Below are 23,040 nucleotides of genomic sequence, written 5' to 3' on the forward strand. Positions count from 1 at the left end.
TCACCATGTGCCTTTTCAAATGAGAGAGAAGCCCTGACTGTGTTCACCATGTGCCTTTTCACTTGAGAGAGAAACCTTGAACTTCATTGGCCTTCTTAAACCAAGGTATCTTTCCCTGAATGGATGTCTTTGATTGGGCATTTCTATAGACTTCTTTTAACTGGAACATTTTCTCTGCCTTAGAACTGTAAACTAGCAATTTATTAAATTCCCCATTTTAAAAGTCATTTCATTTATGGTATATGGCATTCCAGCAGCTAACAAAGTAGAACAACACAATTGGGATTTTAAATCTCGAATTGACTTTTAAGGATATCCAGTGTACCTCTACTGTCCCCCTTCCACTTCCACTATTTTACAGAGTGCGGTAGTTAGATTCAGTTGTCAACTTGGCCAGGTGAAGGGGCTTAGTTCTATTTTCATGGACATGAGCCAATGGTACGTGAACCTCATCTGTTGCTAATTACATCTGCAGTAGGCTAGGAGACGTGCCTGCTGCAATGAATGATGTTTGACTTAATTAGCTAGTGCTTGAATGCAAGAGGGCACAATGTAGCACAGCCCAAGCAGCTCAACATTCCTCATCTCAGCACTCGCAGCTCAGTCCAGGCCTTTGGAGATGCAGAAAGAAGTCACCCCTGGGAAAGATGTTGGAATCCAGGGGCCTGGAGAGAAAGCCAGCAGAGACCATCCTGCGCCTTCCCACATAAGAAAGAACCTCAGTGGAAAGTTAGCTGCCTTTCTGCTGAAGAACTAACCAAATAAATCCTCTTTTATTAAAAGCCAATCCATCTCTGGTGTGTTGCATTCTGGCAGTTAGCAAACCACAACACAGAATAATAAGTTGGATGCCCAGAGTCTTTTATGTTTTGTTATGTTTTCTTTCACAATTTTAGAGAGAAATAACCATTTCCTCTTTGCTTCACTGAAAGCAAACCTCAATGTATTTGTATCAGTTTTCTATCACTGCTCAAGTAAATTACTGCAAGCATAACATCTTTAAAAACACTAGTTTATTATCTCACAGTTCTGAAGGTCAAATGTCAGGACACCATATGGCTTGTCTGGCTTCTCTGCTCTGGGTCTCATAGTCTGAAATCAAGGTATTGGCCAGACTGAGCTTCTGAGTTTATTCAAGTTGTTGGCAGAATTCAATTCCATGTAGTTATAGGACAGAGGTTCTCATTTCCTGCTGGCTGTTGGCTGTACATCCTTCTAGCTTCTGGAGAATACCCACATTCTTTGTCTCTTTCTCTGTCTTCAAAGTCAGCATCAGCAAGGTGAGTCCTTGTCATGTTTCAAATCCCTCTGACCTTTTGCCTCATCTGTCTTGCCCTCCTCTTCCTCCAAATCTCCTAGATAAACTCTTCCGCATTCCTCTTCTGCTTTTAAGGGCTCATTTAGCCCACCTCAATAATCATGGATTAACTATTTATCATAAATTCAGCTGACTATCAACTTTAATTACATTTGCCTTCAATGTAAGGCAAAGAACCCCAATTAGTGTTTTATTGCATAAATAAATGAGAAGATGGGAATTTTGGGGGGACACATTTAGAATTCTGCTTGCAAACAGTGTCATTAAGCTTATTTGACTATATGTGTCTCCTTGCTAGATTTAAACATTTAAGTGCTAAGACTGTCTTGGAGCTAAATATTGTAGTAATTAAATGCACAGACTCTAGAGCCCAAATATTTGGGTCAAAATCTTTTCTGCATCATTTCCTGGCTAGGTAACTGTGCTTGTTTGAATCTGCTATGTACCCCAGAAAAGATTATGTTCTTTTCATCTATTTTTTTGTGGGGCAGACCTATTGTAGGTGGGTCCTTTAGCATAGCCCATTTTCATTGAGATGTGACCCAGCCCATCCAAGGTGAGTCTTAATCCTTCAATGAAGCCCTTTATGAGAGAATAAAAGGTGGAAACACTAGGAGAGAATTTAGAGGGAAAGAAACACCTGGAGACATTTTGAAGATAGCCATTGAAACAAGAACCAGGAGACAAGGGCCAGCAGATGTTGCCATGTGCTTCCCATGAGACAGTTGAACCCCAGATGCCAGCAGCTCATCCTCAGAGAAGGTCTCTTACTCTTGATGCTTTAATTTAGACATTTTCATGTAAATTTGTAACCTAATAAATCCCCATTGAAAAAGCCAACCCATGTGTGGTATATTGCATTATGGAAACTTTAGCAAACCGGAATAGTAACCTAAGGATAATTCTTCAACCATTTTATGATTCAGTTTCTCTCACTATAAATGGAGATAATTGTAGTACCTATTTCAGAGGTGAAGAATAAATAGTCCAGTATAAATTTCAATTATTGGTATTGTTATACTTAGTATTTAGCATCTAACACTATGCTAAGTATATAGAAAATATATACTTATAAATTTTAGCCATACTTTCTGTTATTGCCAAATATAGATTTCTCTAATGGTACACATAACTTTTCATTGCTCTTGATTTTCTGCTTGTTTATCTCCCTCTCCCAAACTATACATTTCTTGAAGCCTGGTTTCATCTAGTTTATCTATTTATTCCCAGAAACTAGCAAAGTATTTAGCATGTAGTAGGTACTGTGTGAGCTTTGGTTGGATGCGTACATGAATGAATAAATTACTATTCCAGTGAATTCAGTCTCTGACACCATATAGTCATGATGTTCAAGAGTTATACGCCCATTATTATATACATTTTCATGACTAGGCTAAAGAGATTATACAACCTTCTCAAGGCCATACAGATAATTCCCACTTGTTCTTTTGTGATGTGACCTTTCATGTACATATTTAACACTGCCAATTAGATTTTAGAGTAAAGATAATTGGTGTTATGGGTAGTCAAGAAGGTCAGAGATTAAATCATTTTTTAATCCAAACAGGTCCCCTGAGAAGTGACATGGCTATTTTGGCAATTTCATCTGCAAGCTTTGAGATGGGAACCTGAAAAAAGCCGAGAGCTATAAATCAAAGAAGGGTTCAACACTTTAAGAGCCATTTGTTTACTCACCAGAAGGCCTGTTTGTGTAAATTTAATTAGTAAAAAAAAAATCCATACTGGTTTTCAGGAAGTCATTCCACCTGAATCATGGAGCATGACTTGTCACCATATGCTTTAGTATGGATGTAACAAAAAGCACCTATGTCATATTATAGACAGTGTATATAGACCTCAGATTTATTTAAAAAGAGATTGACTGTCTAAGGAATTGACTTCAACATGTTTATTAAAACTGTGCATGGTATATGTAACAGGGTTATATCCAAGATCTGAGAAAAAGAGGTGGTTAATTTTGAATTACAGTTAATTTTGAATTCAGGAGGCCTGAAAAGAGGTGGAATAATTTCTACTACATAGTTGCATCAAATTTTTTAGAAATCACTTGAAAGCTGAGCACTAGCACCCTCCTTCAGCCTCTATGCATATCACATGAAAATAGTTTGTCATATCTATGGCCACCACCCATCCTGGAAAGCCATTTTCTCTGCTGTGGAAGAATCTTGGTGATATACTGGCATGTTGCACTTAAAGAGGCCCAGAACTCAATTATGGGCTTTCTCCAACAGATTGTATAAACAGCTGTTTTGTTACTACATTCTTCCCCTTCTCACTGAATCTTCCAGCGACCCCCACTCTCCAATACCTTACTTTTTGGAAGAATACAATAATGTGATCATAGGTCTCAGAAAACTGAGCTCTTTGCAGTCCTTTGTCCATACCTGGTTATCTCAGCAATATTTTAAAATTTTAGGACAGCCCAAGTGATCTCTACCATTCCTTGTTATTTGGGTTTGTCTATCAAAGCTACCAGTAAGCAATTCTGAAAACTACTGGACTAGATATTTAACAGTTCATGACATCTGTGACAGTAGGATTTATAAATAGTCATTGATTCACTCTTCCATGCTAGAGCCCAAAGGATTGCAGCAAAAATATCAATGTCAATGTCCTCAGCTCTCACAAATACCTCCAAAGGTAACAAAGATGCTGTTTTAGTTTGCTAAAGCTTCCAGAATGCTATACCATAAATGGATTTTCTTTTACAATGGGCATTTATTAACTTACAGTTTATAGTTCTTAGGCCATGAAAATGTCCAACTCAAGGCATTAACAAGACAATACCTTCTTTGAAGAAAGGCTGATGGCATCTGGGGGATCTCTATCACATGAGAAGGCACATGGCCGGCATTTGCTGGTCTGTTTTTCCTGAGTTTCATTGCTTTCAATTTCTGGCTTTAATGGCTTCCTCTCTCAGCTTCTGTGGGTGTGTCCTTATATCTCAGCTTCTCTGGGAGCTTCTCTGATTCTCTGACTTTTTCAGTTTATCCTTTATCCTCTTACAAAGGTCTCTATTAAGAGGATTAAGACCCACCTTGAATGGGGTGGAACACATCTAATTGAAATAACCTAATCAAAGGGTCCTACCTATGATAGGTTTGTACCTACAGGAATGGATTTTAAAAAACATGGCCCTTTATGGGATTACATCACAGCTTCAAACCACCACAGTTCTTATATGACCAACTTCTCCCAGGTCTCTTGGGTAGCTGGTATTTCTCTGTCCCTCTCCAAGGAACTGGCATCCAGGAAAGCAATATGCTTAAAATTCTAGTCAACTGAATATGACATTAACATTTTGTTTTCAAGTGCACTATTTTTCACAGGACTGGACTAGGTTTGATTCTTGTTTATCTTTGATTTCTTTCTATAAAACTTTGGAAAGATCCATATTTCTATCTAATATCTGTTACTCTTTCTGATCTATACGTTTAAGGTCATGTTTATCCTATTTTTACCTAGACTAAATGCCTTTTGAAGAAGGGGATTTCTCATCCCTTCCTGAGAATGAAGTGAACTGTATCTCAGCCTCTCTTTCCAGATCTCTCTGGTAATTGTTCCTCTTTTAAGTTTATCAACTTCCCCATACCCTCAGCTTTGATGCCTTGACTGGGCCCTCTCAATGAACTTCAATTTTCAGTATCTCCTCTACAAAGTTCTAGGCATCTACTAGTGATGATCTTGGTTGCCAAGCTACAACTTCTGCTTAGAAGTTATGCCTCAGAGAAGCCTCTTCTGGCCACTCTAGCTATATCAGCACCCATTCCATCACTCTGGCCTCTTATACTATTTAGCAATTTCTTATTAGCAATTACAACTATCCTCCATGGTACATGTCCCCAGTAGATTGGAAGCTCCATGCCTGTGGATTTTGTTATATTCTCTATTAGACAACCAGTACCTAGAAGAGTGCTTAACATATAGTAGGTGTTCAATAAATGGCTATTGAGTGAAGGAATGAATTAGATTACAAATGGATCCTGTCCTCACCTCACTGATCATTGATACCAATCATGTATTTCCTCTTTGTCTAACCACATACCACATCAACACTGATGTTACTTTTGCAGTCCCTGCAAGAGTTTTCTGAGGCCTGTATCCTTTTATGGTCTCTAGTGTTTTCTAAATCATATGCTTCTATTTTCTCTCTCTTCCATTCTCTCAGATTACTTTAATGAAGAAACTGCATAGAGTAGAGGAAATGTAGGCAAAGGAAGGAGGGCTGGTAGAAAGAGAAATGAAATTTCCCCCCAAGAAAACAGGATAGTGTATGAAAGGGAATACGGATTTTAGAGTCAAAGAGTAAGATTTCAAGTACTGACTTGTTCAGGACACATAGTAGCTTTGTAACTGTGGGAGAAGTTACTTAAATCCTCTGAACATTAGTTTACTCATATTCAAACTGGGGTTAGTAGCAGTACATACTTCATGGGGTTGTTGTGAGGGCTCAATGACTGAACAAAGCTAATAACAATATAAATTCTCTCCTTGATTATGTCTGTCTTCTCACATGATTTTCTTTTCTTACCTTGCTTTCCATGAGGAAAGAAAGAATATTTCCACAGGTAGGACTTGTATATTTCTTGCTCCTTGTGAAAGTTTGAATCTCTTGTGAACCCCAGAAAAGCCATATCCTTTAATCCTCATTCAATATTGCTGGGTGAGAGCTTTTTAATCATTCCCATGGAGATGTGACCTACTCAATTGTAGGTGGTAACTTTTGATTAGATGGGCTCCACAGAGATGTGTCTCCATCCATTCAAGGTGGGGTTGCTCACTAGAACCCTTTAAGAGGGAACCACTTTGGAAAAAGGTTTAGAGCCAACAGAAGCCAGAGAGCCAGAAACCTTTGGAGATGAAGGAGGAAAATGCCCCCTGGGTAGCTTCATGAAACAAAAAGCCTGGGAGCAAGTTAGCAGATGTCACCATATTCATCATGTGCCTTTCCAGTTGAGAGAGAAACCCAGAATGTCATCGGCCTTCTTGAACCAATGCTTCTTTCTCTGGATGCCTTAACTTGGACATTTTTATAGCCTTGCTTTAATTTGAATATTTTCATGGCCTTAGAACTGTAAACTAGCAACTTCATAAATTCCCCATTTTTAAAAGCTATTCTGTTTCTGGTGTATTGCATTCTGGTAGCTTTCAAATTAGAACATCCCCTAATACTACCTCCTACTTTCACTTTTCTCAATTATGAGAAAAAGAGAAACAAATGAAATCCACACATATGCAACAGACTGTTCTGACTCCAGAAAATAGTTAAAATATTGCAGTAATAAGTCAAGAGCTGAATCAATAAACAGTCAATTTAAAAATGGTAGGATGTCCTGGAACCCTTGCTGACCCCTTCCCCATTCCCTCACTGGCTTGGCATGGAACCAGTCTGTGTTTCCAGTGTGTATCCCTTGTTATGTTCCTAAGAAGGCAGAGGGTACATAACACAGAGCATGTATGTCTGTGTCAGTCTGTCTTGGAGAGGCCTAAAGGACTGAACAAAGAAGGACACATCACAGGTTTGCCATACCAAAACTTGTCCTACACCTAAAGTTGGCTCACAGAGCTCTCCTGCAGAATGATATGGGACAACAAATAATTCACAGCTACCTGGGGCAAAGGAGTGCCAGCTATGGGACAAACTATGTAGAATTTGAGACTACGAGCAACCACTCTTTCTTAAAGAAATTAGAAAATTTGTATCTGTTTTAACAGTGGAATTCCTAGGATTTCACATGCATGCCCAGGACAAGATCCATGCCTTGGAAATATGAGGAAGATCCTATGCTTTTGCCTCAGACTGTTTTGTAAACTTATTGAATGGCTAAACTGTGAAGGAGACCACACCCACAGGTCAATCTGAAAAAGTGGTTTCTTTTCCCACTTTTTTTTCCAGTTAGCTTCTGACAGTCAAAAAATTCTCTGTCATAATATTAGCTGGATGCAAGTTGAGGAACAGATACCTCAGAGTCTAAAATCCAGAGATAAAACATTAAGCTATCAAAATGTCTAGGTTAAACTACAATAAATTTCCCTCAAAAAAAACTACAATAAATTTCCCTCAAAAAAAAAAAAAACCAAAATGTCTAGGTTGCTACAAAAGATTACAAAACATACAAAGAGAAACAAGCAGTTGCTCATGCCAAAGAAAAGATTAAAGCATTAGAAACCATCAATGAGGAGGACCAGACTGGGGCATAGCAGAAAAAGACTAAAAAACTGGCTCTAAAAATGTTCAAAAAGCTAAAGGAAAACACAGACAAAGAACTAAAGTGGAAAAAGGATAGAGGCATTTAAATAGAATACCAATAAAGAGATAGAAATCATAAAAAGGAACCAATTGGAGCCGAAGACCACAGAAACAGAAATTTAAAAATGACCTAAAAGAGTTCAACAGCAGATTGGAGGTGACAAAAGAAAAGAGCAGTGAACTTGAGGTAAGACAATTGCAAGCATTCCGTCTGAGGGTCAGAAAGAAAAAAGAATCAAGGAAAGTGAACAGAACCTGAGAGACCTGTGGGATACTTTCACTCATTCCAATATACACATTGTGAGCTTCCAGAAGGACAAGATACTTAGGAAAGGACAGAGAGAATATTTGAAGAAATAACATGTTGAAAAATTCCCAAATTTAATAAAAGACATGAATATTTACATCCCAGATGCTCAAGGAATTGCAAGTGGGATAAACCCAAATAGACATTCTACATTCTATTCTATTATAATATAATAGAATAATAATTCTATTATATCATAATATAATCAAACTGACAAATGCCAAAGATAAAGAGAGAATCCTGAAAGTTGCAAGAGAGAAGCAACATGTACAAGGGAGCCTCAGTAAGAGTAAATGCCAATTTCTCATTGGAAACCATAGAGGCAAGAAGGCAGAAAGAAGACATATTTATAGTGCTGAAAGCAAAATAATGTCAAACAAGAATTTTACATCCCCCAACAAACTGTGTTTCAAAAATAAGGGACAGACCCATGTAGCCGAGGAAGTGCCCAGAAGAAGTAGCCAGGATCCCTCCCATCTCCAACTGGGGTCACAGACTACAAAAATTCTAACAGCAGTGAGATACACCCCCATGTATATCTAGGTACAGAGACTCAAGGCAGGACACAAGTCACTGAGGAGTGCTATATAAAAAAAATGCCCTGTTTTAGATTGTTAAAGCTGCTGGAATGCAATATACCAGGAATGGAACAGCTTTTAAAAGGGGAATTTAATAAGTTACAAGTTTACAATTATAAGGAAGTGAAATTGTTCAAATTAAGGTACCAACAGGTAGTTACCTTCACTCAAGAAAGGTTTATGGCTTTTCTGAACACATCTGTCAGCTGGGAAGTCACACAGCTAGCATTTGATGGTTCATTATTCCTGGGCTCCATTGCTTTTAATCTCTATTCCTATGGGAGCTCTTCTCTGGGGCTGGCCTTCATCTCTTGGCTTCCCTTGTATCTCTCCATATTGTGACTTGCTTAACATCTCATGGGAAACCACATGGCAATGTCTGCTGGACGCCAAGCATCTGCAAGCATCCATATCTCTATTTTCCAAATGTTGGCATCTGTGTCAGCTCTGCTCTCTCCAAAATGTTTTTCCTTTTAAAGGACTCCAATAAACTAATCAAGACCCACCCGAAATGGATGGAGTCACACCTCCACCTAAGCAAAAGGTCACACTCACAATTGGGCATGCCATATCTCTATGCAGATAAAAGTTCCAGCTATAATATTGAATCAGGACCAAAAGAAATGGCTGCCACCCACAAGATAGGATCAGAATTAAAACATTTCTTTATGAGGTACATAATTGCTTCAAACTGGTACAGGTTCCAAGAAGGAGCTTCCAAAATAGAGGACCACAGAGGTAATGGTGAAACATATTTCTTTCCCAAAAGCAGCAAGTTGCCAGGCAGAAACTATCTGAATCAACTGTCTGGGGACTTGGGGGACAAGAGAGAACATTTCAATCCTCAAGTCAGTGAAGGATGAAGAGGCTGAGGAAACTTGGGCAAAGACTGTAATGCCAGCTATAAGTCCTGGTGCCCATCCCCCACCCTTGAGGGAAGCAGTGGCAGATGGCCCAATCCTTGCATGGGGAATGACTGTGTACTGGAATAGCTCTGGGAGTCCTCCACCAAAGTAAAGAAGGGGGACACAGCCCCAAACTGAACCAGATATTGGCTAGTGAAGTGAGATCCCCACAGTATCAGCTAGGCCTGATCAGACACTGATGGACACCATGGTTCAACTGCTTTAGAGAAGGAATAAGTAGCCAAAGAACACCATCTGCTGGGTAGGTCAGAAAGTACAGGGAGAAAATGAAGGGCTTTTGGGGTTCTTTCCTGACCCTGTCTCAGGCCCATTGTAGCTAGGCTGCCCATACACCCCTGTATAGATGCCTGACCCTGATGTGACTGGAAAATACTGATGATCCAACTGTCAAAGCAGTATCCTAATATAAACCCAAGCAAAAACTAAATTCTAGATAGGAGAGAGAAAATGGCCTTCAGAGTAGATCCAGCAAGATAATCAGATGACCAGATATAAGCAAAAAATCACAAGGCATACTAAAACACAGGAAGAAATATCCCAGTCAAAGGGAAAATTTAAAAGTCAAAGTAGACACAGAATTTGGAAGAACTAGTCAAAGATGTTCAAACATATCTCCCATACAAATTCAATGAGATGGATAAAAAGTTAAAGAAAATTAAGAAGACACTAGGTGAGCATAAAGAAGAATTTGAAAGAACACATACAAAATACAAAAATAGTAGACCTTATGGAAATACTGAAGATGAAATTAAAAATGTAGTACACACAGCTGAAAATCTGAAGAAGCAGAAGAAAGAATCATCAAGCTAGAAATCAGAACAATCAAATTTGAACAGACAGAAAAACAAATGGAAAAAGATGAAAAATTTGAGCAGGTTCTCACAGAAATCTTGACAATGTGAAGTGCACAAGCATGACCATCATAGGTCTTCCAGAAGAACAAGAAGAGAAGGGAAAAGGGCCAGGAAGAATAATTGAAGAAATAATGGCTGAAAATTTCACAATCCTTATAAAAAACACAAAATGCAAACCCAAGAATCCCAATGTACTCTGAACAGAATAAATTTGAATAGAACCACTCCAAGACACACTAATCAGACTGTCCAATGCCAAAGAGGAGAAAATTCTGAAAGCAGCAAGAGAAATGTAATTCACCACATACAAAGGAAGCTAAATAAGACTAAGTGTTGCTTTCTCATCCGACATCATGGAGGTGAGAAGGCACTGGTACAGTATATATAAGTTACTGATAGAGAAAAATTGACAGCCTGGAATTCTCCACAGCAAAGCTGTCCTTCAAAAATGAGGGAGAGTTTAAAATATTCACAGATAAACATAAGCTGAGAAAGTTCATTCAGAAGAGACCTGCCCTACAAGAACTACTAAAGGGAGTTCTGCTGGCTGAAAAGAAAAGGCAGGAGAGGTTTGGAGGAGAGTATAGAATTGAAGATTATTAATAAGGGTAACTAAAAGGATAAAATGAGGAAAAATAGATGTGGCAAATAAAAGCAAAGGAAAACATGGTTGAAGTAAATACTGCCTTTACTGTAAGAATATTGAATGCTAATGGATAAAACTCCTCAATCAAAAAACAAAGATTGGCAGAATGGATAAAAAATATGATCCATAAATATGCTATTTACAGAGACTAATTTTAGATCCAAAGATGCAAATGGTTGGAAGTGAAAGGATGGAAAAAGATTCCATGCAAGCAATAAGAAAAAAAAGAAAAGCTGGGGTAGATATGCTACTATCAGACAACAGACTTTAAATACATAAAGTTATAAGACAAACAAGGACACTATGTAAAATAAAAGGGAACAATTCACCAAGAAGAAACAATCATAAAAAATACATACACCTAATCAAGATGCCCCAAAGTGCATAAGACAAACACTGGAAAAAGTGAAAGGAGTTACAGACATCCCTACAATAATAATGGGAGACTTCAATACATCATTCTCTTCAATAGATAAAATATATAAACAGATGATCAAAAAGGAAACAGAGAACCTAAATAAAATGATAAATGAATAGACCTATTAGACGTATACAGAACATTGTGCCTCCAAACAACAGGATATAAATCTTCTCAAGTACTTATGGGAACATTATCCAGGATATACCATATGCTGGGGTACAAAAGAGGACTTAATAAATTTTAAAAGTTTGAAATTATACAAAGCATGTCTTGTGTCATTATGGAATGAAGCTATAAATCAATAAAAGCTGGACAACTGGAAATTTCACAAATATATGGAGGTTAAACAACAAGCTCTTAAACAACTAGAAATTGCAAGAAAAATCAGTAAATATCTCAAGATGAATGAAAATGAGACTATAACATATGAAAACTTAAGGGGTGCAGAGAATGCAGTGCTGAGAGTAAAATTTATAGCCCTGAATGCCTATATTAAAAAAGAAAGTGGTAAAATGAAAGACCCAACTGAATACATGGAGGAGCTAGAGAATGAACAGCAAACTAAACCTAAAACAAATAGAAGGAAAGGAATAAGAAAAATTAAAGTGAAAATAAAAGAAATGTAGAACAAAACAAAGCAATAGAGAAAATCAATAAAATCAAAAGTGGGTTCTTTGAGAAAATCAATAAAATCAACAAGCCCTTAGATAGAATGACAGAGACAAAAAGAGAAGATGCAAAAAATAAAATCAGAAATGAGAGAGGGGTCTCTACCACAAATCCTGAAGAAATAAAAGAGATCATAATAGGATGCTATGAGCAACTATATGCCAACAAATGAGACAATTAATATGAAATGGACAATTTCATAGACACACAGAACTTACACTGACTCTAGAAGAAATAGGAGACCTCAACACACCAATCAAAAGTAAAGAGATTGAATTAGTCATTAAAAACCTCCCAAGAAGGCTTAGCTCTACTATTTGGTGAGGGTGTGTTAATTGGTTTTCCATCTCTTGGGAACAATGAAATTATCTAAAATTGGGAATGTTGATGGACTGTGGACTTTGAGCCCTCTGCATGATGCCTGATGAATACAAGTAGCTGAAGGATGCACTGATTGAGACTTAGAATGGTGAACAATGGTGTATACATATGAACAAAGGTTGTGCTGCTACAAAAAGGAACAGTGTTGTGAGGCATGCAACAATGTGAATGAACATGTGGGACATTTTGTGAGACAAAATAAGCCAGAAACAAAAAAAAACAACAATGGTATGGTCACCTTTAGAAAATGCTTATAAGAAAACAGGGGTCGAAATTGTAAGTTTTAGAGCAGACACTTAAGTCTGGAGTGGTATTATTATTTCTGGATTTTGAGAGGCTGTTTAACATATATATAACCTGATATTTAGAGATAAGAACAAAGCCTAACAGGTTGGGGTTAAAGTAATTCAGAACATGGAATTAAGGAAGACAGTGTCTATATTTTAGAATCACACATACTCTTTGAGACCAATGGAAGAAAGTTTTATTTGGTCTGGAACTGAAATTTTTTGTAATGCATAATCTAATTCAACCTATCTGTATAGCTCATTTGAAAAACTGAAACACAGGGAGCAGAGAATGAGAAAGAGGTCCTTTAATCCTGTATAGATTATTGTAATGCCTGGAAACATCCTAGAATATATTAAGCAGATAATCGAAAAGTATTGGCAAAGTCCCATGAGGGAGGGGAGAAAGGCTATCAACCCTTACCATCAGGGAATCCCCTGATACTGTGTCAAACTTTAGGGATACCCAAATCAAAAGCCCTGCCCTCAGTCATGAGGCCTACTCTTGTGAAGCTTATGTAGACAGCATAGAAGCTTAGACTACCTATAGGCATGCCTAAGAGTTACTTCTGGAGGACCTCTGTTGCTCAGATGTGGCCTCAGCCTCTCTAAGCACAACTCTGCAAGTGAAATCATTGCCCTCCCCTCTACATGGGGCATGACATCCAGGGGTGAAATTCTCCCTGGTTACATGGGAGAGGACTCCCAGGGATAAACCCAGACCTGACACTGTGAGATCAACAATTACATCTTGACCAAAATGGGGAAAAGAAGTGTAATTAATAAAGTATCAGTGGCAGAGAGGGTTCAAATAGAGTCAAGAGAATACCCTGGAGGTTGCTTTTACACAAGCTTCAGGTAGACCTTGCTACCTGTCATAGCCTGCTACCTATCATAGACCTTGCTACTTATCATACTCCCAAACAGGACCATTCCAGCCAATCCTAAAGAACACCTAAGGCAATATATAATATTACACAAGGGTTCCAGGCACTAGAATAACTTTCCAGAAACCTACAACCTCCAGATGGGTCCCTTGTCCAGATAAGTCCTGAAACCTAGCCCAGGCTCTCCAGAACATCAGATAGTTCCATCTTCCTACCCCATATTAGTGACAGACCCTTCCAATATCAAAAATTCATAATTGTCATAGCCCAAAACCTCTAACAAGAGGGATGAAAAGATCAAAGGTGATGGTGGAGTTATACAGAGAAGATAGGTTTTAACAAATGAATAAGAATGCTGAATCATTAAACTGATATCTCTTTTAGTCTCCAGTATCTTAGAGCAGCTAGAAGTAAAAATCTAAAACTGTGAAATTGTAACCCATGTCAAACTCTGAAATATGTTCTACAACTAATTGTGGTGCTGTGCTTTGAAATTTATAGCTGTTTTGTGTATGTGTTATTGTTCACAAAAAAAGAAGGAAAAAAGTCAATTGTGATGATAAAAAAAAGTAGTTAAGCCTCCTAGCCTCCTATATTTTGGAGGAGTTAGAAGGAAAAATAGAAGAGGCTCATATGTTATCCCATGCCAAACTCTGGGATCTATCTTGTAACTACTTTTTGAAGAGTGCTTTGAAAACTATTGCTTTTTTATTTCTTTGTTTTGTATATACGTTATTCTATACAATAAAAAAAATTTAAAAAGCCCTATATTTGAAATCATCTGCTATCCATAGAGTAGAATTGTAACAGTAGAATCCAGACTCCCAATGAATTAAATCCCTGATAAATTATGACAAATTTGGAGAAACATCATGGTTCTTTTTCTTGCATACTACATCAAACTCCTATTATAAAATTTGCCACACTCTACTGTATTCTTCAACCCCACCATGCATTAAGCTTTTTGAAGACACAGATGGTTTCCTATTCACCAGTGGATTTCCAGTGGCTAGTATACTACCCTGGTCCATGTTAAATGGTAATAAATACTTGGTAAAGAAACACATGGTCATCCATTAATATGCAATCTAAGAACCACTGGATAAGTGACAGTCTATTGAATGAATGACAGAATACCATATATAAATGTTATATTTCCTTTAAAAGTCTAGAATTCTATTATCAGTCTGCAAACTTAACAGAAATAGCTAATAGTATTGTTAATACAATTTAAGCTATACGTAAGAATTCTTTCAATGATGCAAGGCATTGCAGTTGTTCCTTATACATTACAAAGTAGGGGGGGAGAGTTACATTTAAATCTTCTCACATGATTCTATGACAATTGTAATATCCTTGCATATTCTTTCTTTTATAATTGAGTTACATTGGGTGATTTTTTTTGGAACTGACCTTACACTCAGGTACAATGGATTAAAAAATGTCTTCAAGACTGTATCTAGAAAAAGAAAGGCATGAAAACTTATGGATTTTATACTATGCACATAGGTGCTGTACTAGATGCTTTCTTTATTTTATTTGAATTGATCATCATCATAATCTTGTGAAGTAGCTAATAAACTCCCATTTTAGGGATAAGGCAACAGATATTATTATTTGTAAACTCTTAAGAAATGGAAAATATCTTGACTAGAAGGCATTTAGAGCTAAACTTTACTTAATCCAGAAATATAGCAGTATTGGGAGGCATCTAGATTAGATGAAATAGATCAAAACACTGCTCTCTATGGAATAACCACATGTTACGGCATCCACTATAATAAACACATACAGTATTTTTAAGTGTATTCCCATAGGGTCTTTTAAATTAATTGGAATACATTATTAGTCTTTGGATAGTGCTTGCAAAGACTGTCCAACCTTATCTGATGATTTGCCTGGAACACTTTCTATCCCCAGATCCTTATTTGGCAAGTTCCTCATCACTCAGAGTCTCAATTCAAGCATCACTTACTCAGAGAAGAGTTCCAAGACTGCCTAATCTAGAAAAAGTAGCCACCCCCTCTTTTCAAACTCTGCTGAGCCATTTTTTATCTCATCACTTTGTTTTCTTTTCTCATAACATTATTCACTATATGAAATTATATATGTCTCCCCAAATGCCAACAGAATGCAATCTCTTTAGAAAAGGGCATTCCATATTTTGCTTTTCTCTATAGGCAAACTATTGTCTAGACCAACTATTCCTAGAATAGTATCTGGAACAAAGAAGATGACTAATAATTATTCATTGAATACCTGCAGTGTTTAGATTCCCCAAGTCTGCTTTTCCCACCTTGCCTTAACAAAGTTCCAGAATGTTTTACAGTTAAAGTCATTTATTTCAATAAAATTATGAATATTCAGAAAAATCCAATTATAAAAAAAATTTGATATTTGGGCAAAACAAACATTAGCCTTAACAGAAACTACTGTGTCAGATGAGCAGTTTTTATCTAATCAGAAACAAAACAGCGACATTGTTACCTACCATACCTTACCAAACCTCAACCAACACCATTCCTGCCAATCCTAAAGAACCCCTAGGGCATTCTATAAGATTTTACAAAGGTTTCATACACTAGGGCAACTTTCCAGAAACCTACAACCTCCAGATGGGTCCCTCAACCAGATAAGTCCTGAAACCTAAAGGGCCCAACCTCTCCAGAACATCAACAAGTTCCATCTCCCTATTCCATATTATTGACAGCCCCTTCTAACATGAAAAAGCTAGAATGGACATAGCTCAAATACCCCTAAAGAGTGGGAGAAAGACCAAAGGTGATGGTGGAGTTATATAAAAAAGGTAGGGTTTAGCAAATGAGTATGATTGCTGAATCATTATATTAATATTTATTTTAGTCTCCGGTATCTTAGAGCAGCTAGAAATAAAAACCTAAAACTGTGGAATTGTAACCCATACCAAACTGTGAAATCTGTTCTACAGCTAATTGTTATGATTTACTTTGAAATTTATTGCTTTCATGGCAATCAACTCATAAATATTGTCAGTGTGCTTCAGATCTAGATTGTTCAAAATTCAGTAATATAAGAAAAAAGACAGATTAGAAAGAAAGATTAAAAATGCAAAGATAATAGTATGTGCTTAGTCAGGGATAGGAAATTGAAACCTTCAATTTTAGACAGTTCAATAGTTATCAAAAGCCTAGAATTATGCACTTTCACTAATCCTTTCTTAAAAGTGGGATTTTGGGGTACCTTCCATAGCAGATTTTGTGTGTAGAAAAGACCATTTAGAATTTTTAAACTTACAAATTGTAAAACGTAGGTTTTCATTAAGTTAAATTTATCTTACAAATATTTTAATTCCAGTAAGTGTTAACAATTATATTTAAGGGCCATCAATTCATGCTTGATCTCATTTAAATGAATTCCTTTGACCATCTTAAACTCTATTTATGAATTTAATATATTGTTTTCTTTTTAGCATTGTAGTTGTCTGATTTAAGAATAAAAACCTTCCCGAAACTAAGTAAATTGTAAACCTAACAAACATATAAGTAAAACGATAATTAAAAAAAAGTATTGGCAAAGTCCCTTGAGGGATGGAAGAAAAAATATGGAACTATTAAAGTTTACCACTGGGGAAACCCTTGATACTGTGACAGATGTTAAGGACACCCAAATCAATATGCTAAGCCCTTGATCTTGAGGCTTGTGCTAGTGAAGTTTATGTATGTGTGGAGAAACTTAGCCTACCTATACGTGTACCTAAGAGTCAACCCCAGAGGACCTCTTTTGTTGCTCAAATGTGGCCTCACTCTCTCTAAGCCCAACTATGCAAGTGAAAGCATTGCTTTCCTCCCTACATGGGACATGACATCCAGGGGTGAAAGTCTCCCTGGTGGCAAGGGAGATGACTCCCAGTCCTGAAAACTAGAGGGGCAGCCTCTCCAGAACATTGGTTAGTTCCATCTCCCTACCCCATATTATTGATAGCCCCTTCCAACATGAAAAAGTTAGAATGGCCATAGTGCAAATAGAGTGGTGTAGAAAAATCAAAGGTGATGGTGGAGTTATACAGAGAAGGTAGGGTTTAACAAATGAATATGATTGCTTAATCAATAAATTGTGATTTCATTTAGTCTCCAGTATCTTAGAGCAGCTAGAAGTTGGAACCTAAAATTGTGGAATTAGACCCCATACCAAACTCTGAAATCTGTTCTACAGCTAATTGTTGTGCTGTGCTTTGAAATTTATTGCTTTTTTGTTAATATGTTATTTTTCACACGCAGAAAAAGAAAAAAAGTCGATTGTGATGGTAAAAAATATTTATTCCTTCTTGCCTCCTATGTTATGGAGCTGTAGAAGGAAAAATCTAAGAGGATGGTACGGTAGTCCATAACAAATTCTGGAATCTGTCCCGTAACTACTTGTTGAAGAGTCTTTGCAAACTGTTGCTTTTTTCTTTCTTTTCTTTGTATATATGATATATTATACAATAAAAAGTAAAAATAAAAAACTTCCAAGAGAAATATACAGCTGTTAATACTTTTATAAAACCGGATTCAAATCAATGTACTCTCCATTTTGCCTTACCTGAATCAGTGCTGTTTTGCTGGTAAATAGACTGCCTTTTATTATACCCGTTTGATTTAAAACTAAATTCTAGATAATAAACACTTCTAAAACAAATTCAGAAGTGAATTTTCTGCATAAACCAGTTACAAAGTGCAGAATTACTTCTTATGCATACGCTTTAAGATTCAGTTTTTAACTTTGTAAACCACAGTAGAGAGGCTTAGCACTTCCACATTACTGTATGTGTTTAATTTCTTTTGGTTCTATTTTTGGTTAAGAGGACATTAAATAAAGATTTTCTGGATCTTTTGTTCACTTGGTTGCATTTATATAAAGTTCTCATAGCCAGTTCAGATAACAAATGACAAGGCAGAACTCTCGAAGTGTTAAAGTCCCTTAAACCTAAAGCTAAATCTTGAATGCATTATTGAATTCTTTAATATCCTGATGGCTAGCATATTGACTGCTACACATGCATTAGGCTTTGTTTTGGGGGATTTTATTTTTCATTACAGATTTATTTAGAAAATTTCAATAAGTTTTCTAAATTTGCATCAAGTGTATGAATAAAGAACCATTTAAAAAAAAAATGTAGCCAGAAAGAAAAACCTAGTACTAGATGGCTTCACAGGTGAATTTTACCAAGAATTCTATGAAGAATTAATAGCAATACTGCTCAAACTTTTCAACATTTTGAAAAGGAGGATACTACTTAACTCATTCTCTGAAGTCAGCATCATCTTAATATCAAAGCCTGAAAAATGTACTGCAAGAAAAAAAAACTTACAGATCAATCTCTCTGATGAATATATGTACAAAAATCCTCAACAAAATACTTGTAAATTGAATTTAACAACACATTGCAAGAATTGTACCCCATGACCAAATGGGTTTATTCCAGGTATGCAGGTATGGTTCAACACAAGAAAATTAATTAATACAATACATTACATCAACAAATTGAAAGGGAAAATCATCTCAATTGATGTAGGAAAGGCATCTAACAAACATACAGCATACTTTCTTAAAAAAAAACACTTTGAAAGACAGGAATAGAAGGATGCTTCCTCAACATGATGAAGGGCATGTATGAAAAACCCACAGCTAACATCGTACTCAATGGTGAGAGACTGAAACCTTTCCTTCTAAGATCAGGAATAAGATGAGGATGCCCACTGTCTCCACTGTTAATCAACATTATGCTGGGAGTTCTAACTAGAGTTTTCTGAGGAAGTCACCAAGAAAAAAAATTCCACTTCAATAGCAAATAAGAGAATCAAATATCTAGGTATAAAATTCACCAATGAGATGAAGGGCTTTTACACAGAAAACTACAAAACATTGTAAAAAGAAATCAAAGAAGGCCTAAATAAATGGAAACACATTCCATGTTCATTCATTGGAAGGCTAAATGTTGTGAAGATGTCAGGACTACCCAAGTTGATCTACAGATTCAGTACAAACCCAGTCAAAATTCCAGCAGGCTTACTTTGCAGAAATGGAAAAGCAAGCTATTAATTTTTTAAAAATTTTTATTGACATATATTATATATTTATATACCATGTAATCATCCAAAGTGTACAATCAATGGTTTACAGTATTATCATATAGCTGTGCATTTGTACCAAAATTGACTTTTTTCCCTTTTTTTGTGAAAAAGAACATATACACACAAAAAAGTAAATTTCAAAGCACATCGCAACAATTAGTTGTAGAACAGATTTCAACTTCAGTATGGGTTACAAGTCCACAATTTTACATTTTTACTTCTAGCTGCTCTAAGATACTGGAGACTAAAAGAAATATCAGTATAATGATTCATCAATCATAATCATTTGTTAAACCCTACCTTCTCTGTATAACTCCATCACCTTTGGTGTTTCTCTCACCCTTTAGGGGTATTTGGACAATGACCATTCTAGCTTTTTCATATTAGAAAGGGCTATCTATAATATGGGATGGGGGATGTAACTAGTTAATAATCTGGAGAGGCTGGTCCCTCTGCATTTCAGGACTTATCTGGTCCAAGGACTCATCTGGACATTGTTGGTTTCTGGAAAGTTATCCTAGTACATGGCACCTTTGTAGAATCTTATATAATGCCCTTGGCATTCTTTAGGATTGGCAGGAATGGTTTTGGTTGGGGCTTGACAAGCTATGAAAGGTAGCAATGCCTAACTGAAGCTTGCATAAAAGTGACCTCCAGACTAGCTTCTCAAATCTATTTGAACTCTCTCAAATAGATGCCTTATTTGATACTGTATTTGATACCTGATATTTTATTTGTTACACTTTTTTTCCTCAGGATGGCATTGTTCATCACATATCAAAAATTTTTTGAAAGATAAGGGGCATTTAATAATCACATATAACTTGAAAAAGAATGAAGTGGGAAGACTCATGCTTCCTGACTTCAAAGTATATTATAAAGCCACAGAGGTCAAAACAGCATGGTAGTGACAAGAAAATGGACTTATTGATCAATGGAATAAAATTGAGAGTTCAGAAACAGACCCTCAGATCTGTGGTCAATTCATTTTTGGCAAGGCTCCCAAGTCCACATAACAAGGACAGAACAGTCTCTTTAAGAACTAGTGTTGGGAGAACCGGATGTCCATATGCAAAAGAATGGAAGAAGAACCCCTATCTCACACCACATACGACAATGAACTCAAAATGGATCAAAGACCTCAATATAAGAACCAGTACTGCAAAACTCCTAGAAGAAAATATAAGGAAAGATTTTCAAGATCTAGTGATAGGCAGTAGTTTCTTAGACTTTAGACCCAATGCAGAAGCAGCAAGAAAAGAGATACATAAATGGGACCTCTTCAAAATTGAATACTTCTGTGCATCAAAGGACTATGTCAAATGGATGAAAAGGCAGCCACTCAATGGGAGAAAATATTTGGAAACCACATATCTGTTAAGAGTTTTATATCAATAATATATAAAGAAATCCTACAGTGCTACAATAAAAAGACAACCTAAATAAAAAAAGGGGCAAAAGATTTGGCTAGACATTTCTCCAAAAGGGAAATACAAATGGCTGAAAAGAACACACAAGGATGTTAAACATCACTAGCTATTAGGGAAATGGAAATCAATACTACAATGAGATACCATTTCACACCTACTAGAATGGTCCCTATAAAACAAACAGGAAACTACAAGTGTTGGAAATGACGTGGAGAAGTAGAAACACTTATTCACTGCTGGTGGGAATGTGAAATGGTACAACCACTGTGGAAGTTGGTTTAGTGGCTTCCTCAGAAAACTAAGTATGCAGTTGCCAAATGATCTGGCAATCCCATTATTTAGTATATACCCAGAGACTCTGAAAGCAGGGACAGGAATAGACACTTGCACAAGAATGTTCATAGTAGAATTATTCAGAATTTCCAAAGACAGAAACAACACAAGGGTCCATCAAATGATGAATGGATTAACAATATGTAATATATACATACAACAGAACATTATTCAACAGTAAGAAAGAATGAAGTTCTGAAGGCAGTAACATGGATGAACTTAAGGGCATTTTGTTAACTGAAATAAGTCAGACATAAAAGGACAAATGTTGTATGATCTCATTAACATGAACTAGTTATAATATGCAAGCTCATGGACATAAAATATAGAAAATGGGTTACCAGGCAATAGAAGGAGGCTAAAGAATGGGGATCAGTTACTTAATATATGCAGAATATTTAACTAGGTTGAACTTAAACGTTTGGAAATGGATAGAGGTGATAGCAGCAGGTTTTTGTGAAAACAACAGTGCTGTATTGTGTGTAAATGTGGTTGAAAGAGGGAAGTAAGAGTCATGTATTTCACTGAAAGGAAAGCTAGAGGTTAAAACGTGAATTTATAATACAGTGAGTCTTACAGTGGATGATGACTGTAGTTAACAGAACAAATATTAAAAAATTCTTTCATGAACTAGAACAAATATATGACATTATTAGAAGGAGTTAATAATAGAGTGGTATATAGAAAATGTACCTATTGCAGACTGGACTAGAGTTAATGGTAATATCATAATATTCTTTCATCAACAGCAGCAAATTCTCCACATCAATATTTGGGGTAAATAATCGAGAGGATAAGGGTATGGGATGCTTTGGGTTTTCTTTTATCTTTTTGTTTTTGTTTTTTTAGAATAAAGAAGGTTTTCTAATATTGATTGTCATGATGATGCACAGCTATGTGATGATACTGTATATTTTGGAAGGATTGTACTGCATGTGAATATATCTCAACAACATCGCATTTTAAAAAATAAAGGAGGGGGTGGGCCACGGTGGCTCAGCAGGTAAGAATGCTTGCCTGCCAAGCCCGAGGACCCGGATTCGATTCCCGGTGCCTGCCCATGTGAAAAATAAAAAATAAAAAATAAATAAGGGAGGGTGGTGTGATGGTGGCTCAGTGGCAGAATTCTCACTTGCAATGCTGGAGACCTGGGTTTGATTCCCAGGACCTGTCCATGCAAATAAATAAATCAATAAATAAGGGAGAATGAGGGCCTGAATCCCACATGGCTTGGTATAATGCCCAGATACTTCCCAGAATATGTTAGGCTGATAATAAAAATGTGTTGCATAGTCCCCTGAGGAATTAGAGAAAAATATGGAACTATTAAACTTTACCACTGGTGAAACCCCTGATAATGCTCCAAACACTAGGGACTCCCAAGTCAATAGGCCAAGTCCTTGACCTTGAGGCTTGCTCTTGTGAAGCTTATTTATGTAGTGGGGGAAGCTTAGCTACCTATAGTTACAGCTAAGTGTTACTTCCAGAGAACCTCTTTTATTGCTCAGATGTAGCCTCTCTGTCTCTAAGCTCAACTCCGCAAGTGAAATCATTACTTGCCCTCCCTGCATAGAACATGACATCCAGGGATGAAAGTCTCCCTGGAAACATGGGATATGATTCCTGAGGATGAGCTTGGC

This window comes from Tamandua tetradactyla, chromosome X (genome assembly GCF_023851605.1).
Source record: "Tamandua tetradactyla isolate mTamTet1 chromosome X, mTamTet1.pri, whole genome shotgun sequence".
NCBI lineage: Eukaryota > Metazoa > Chordata > Mammalia > Pilosa > Myrmecophagidae > Tamandua > Tamandua tetradactyla.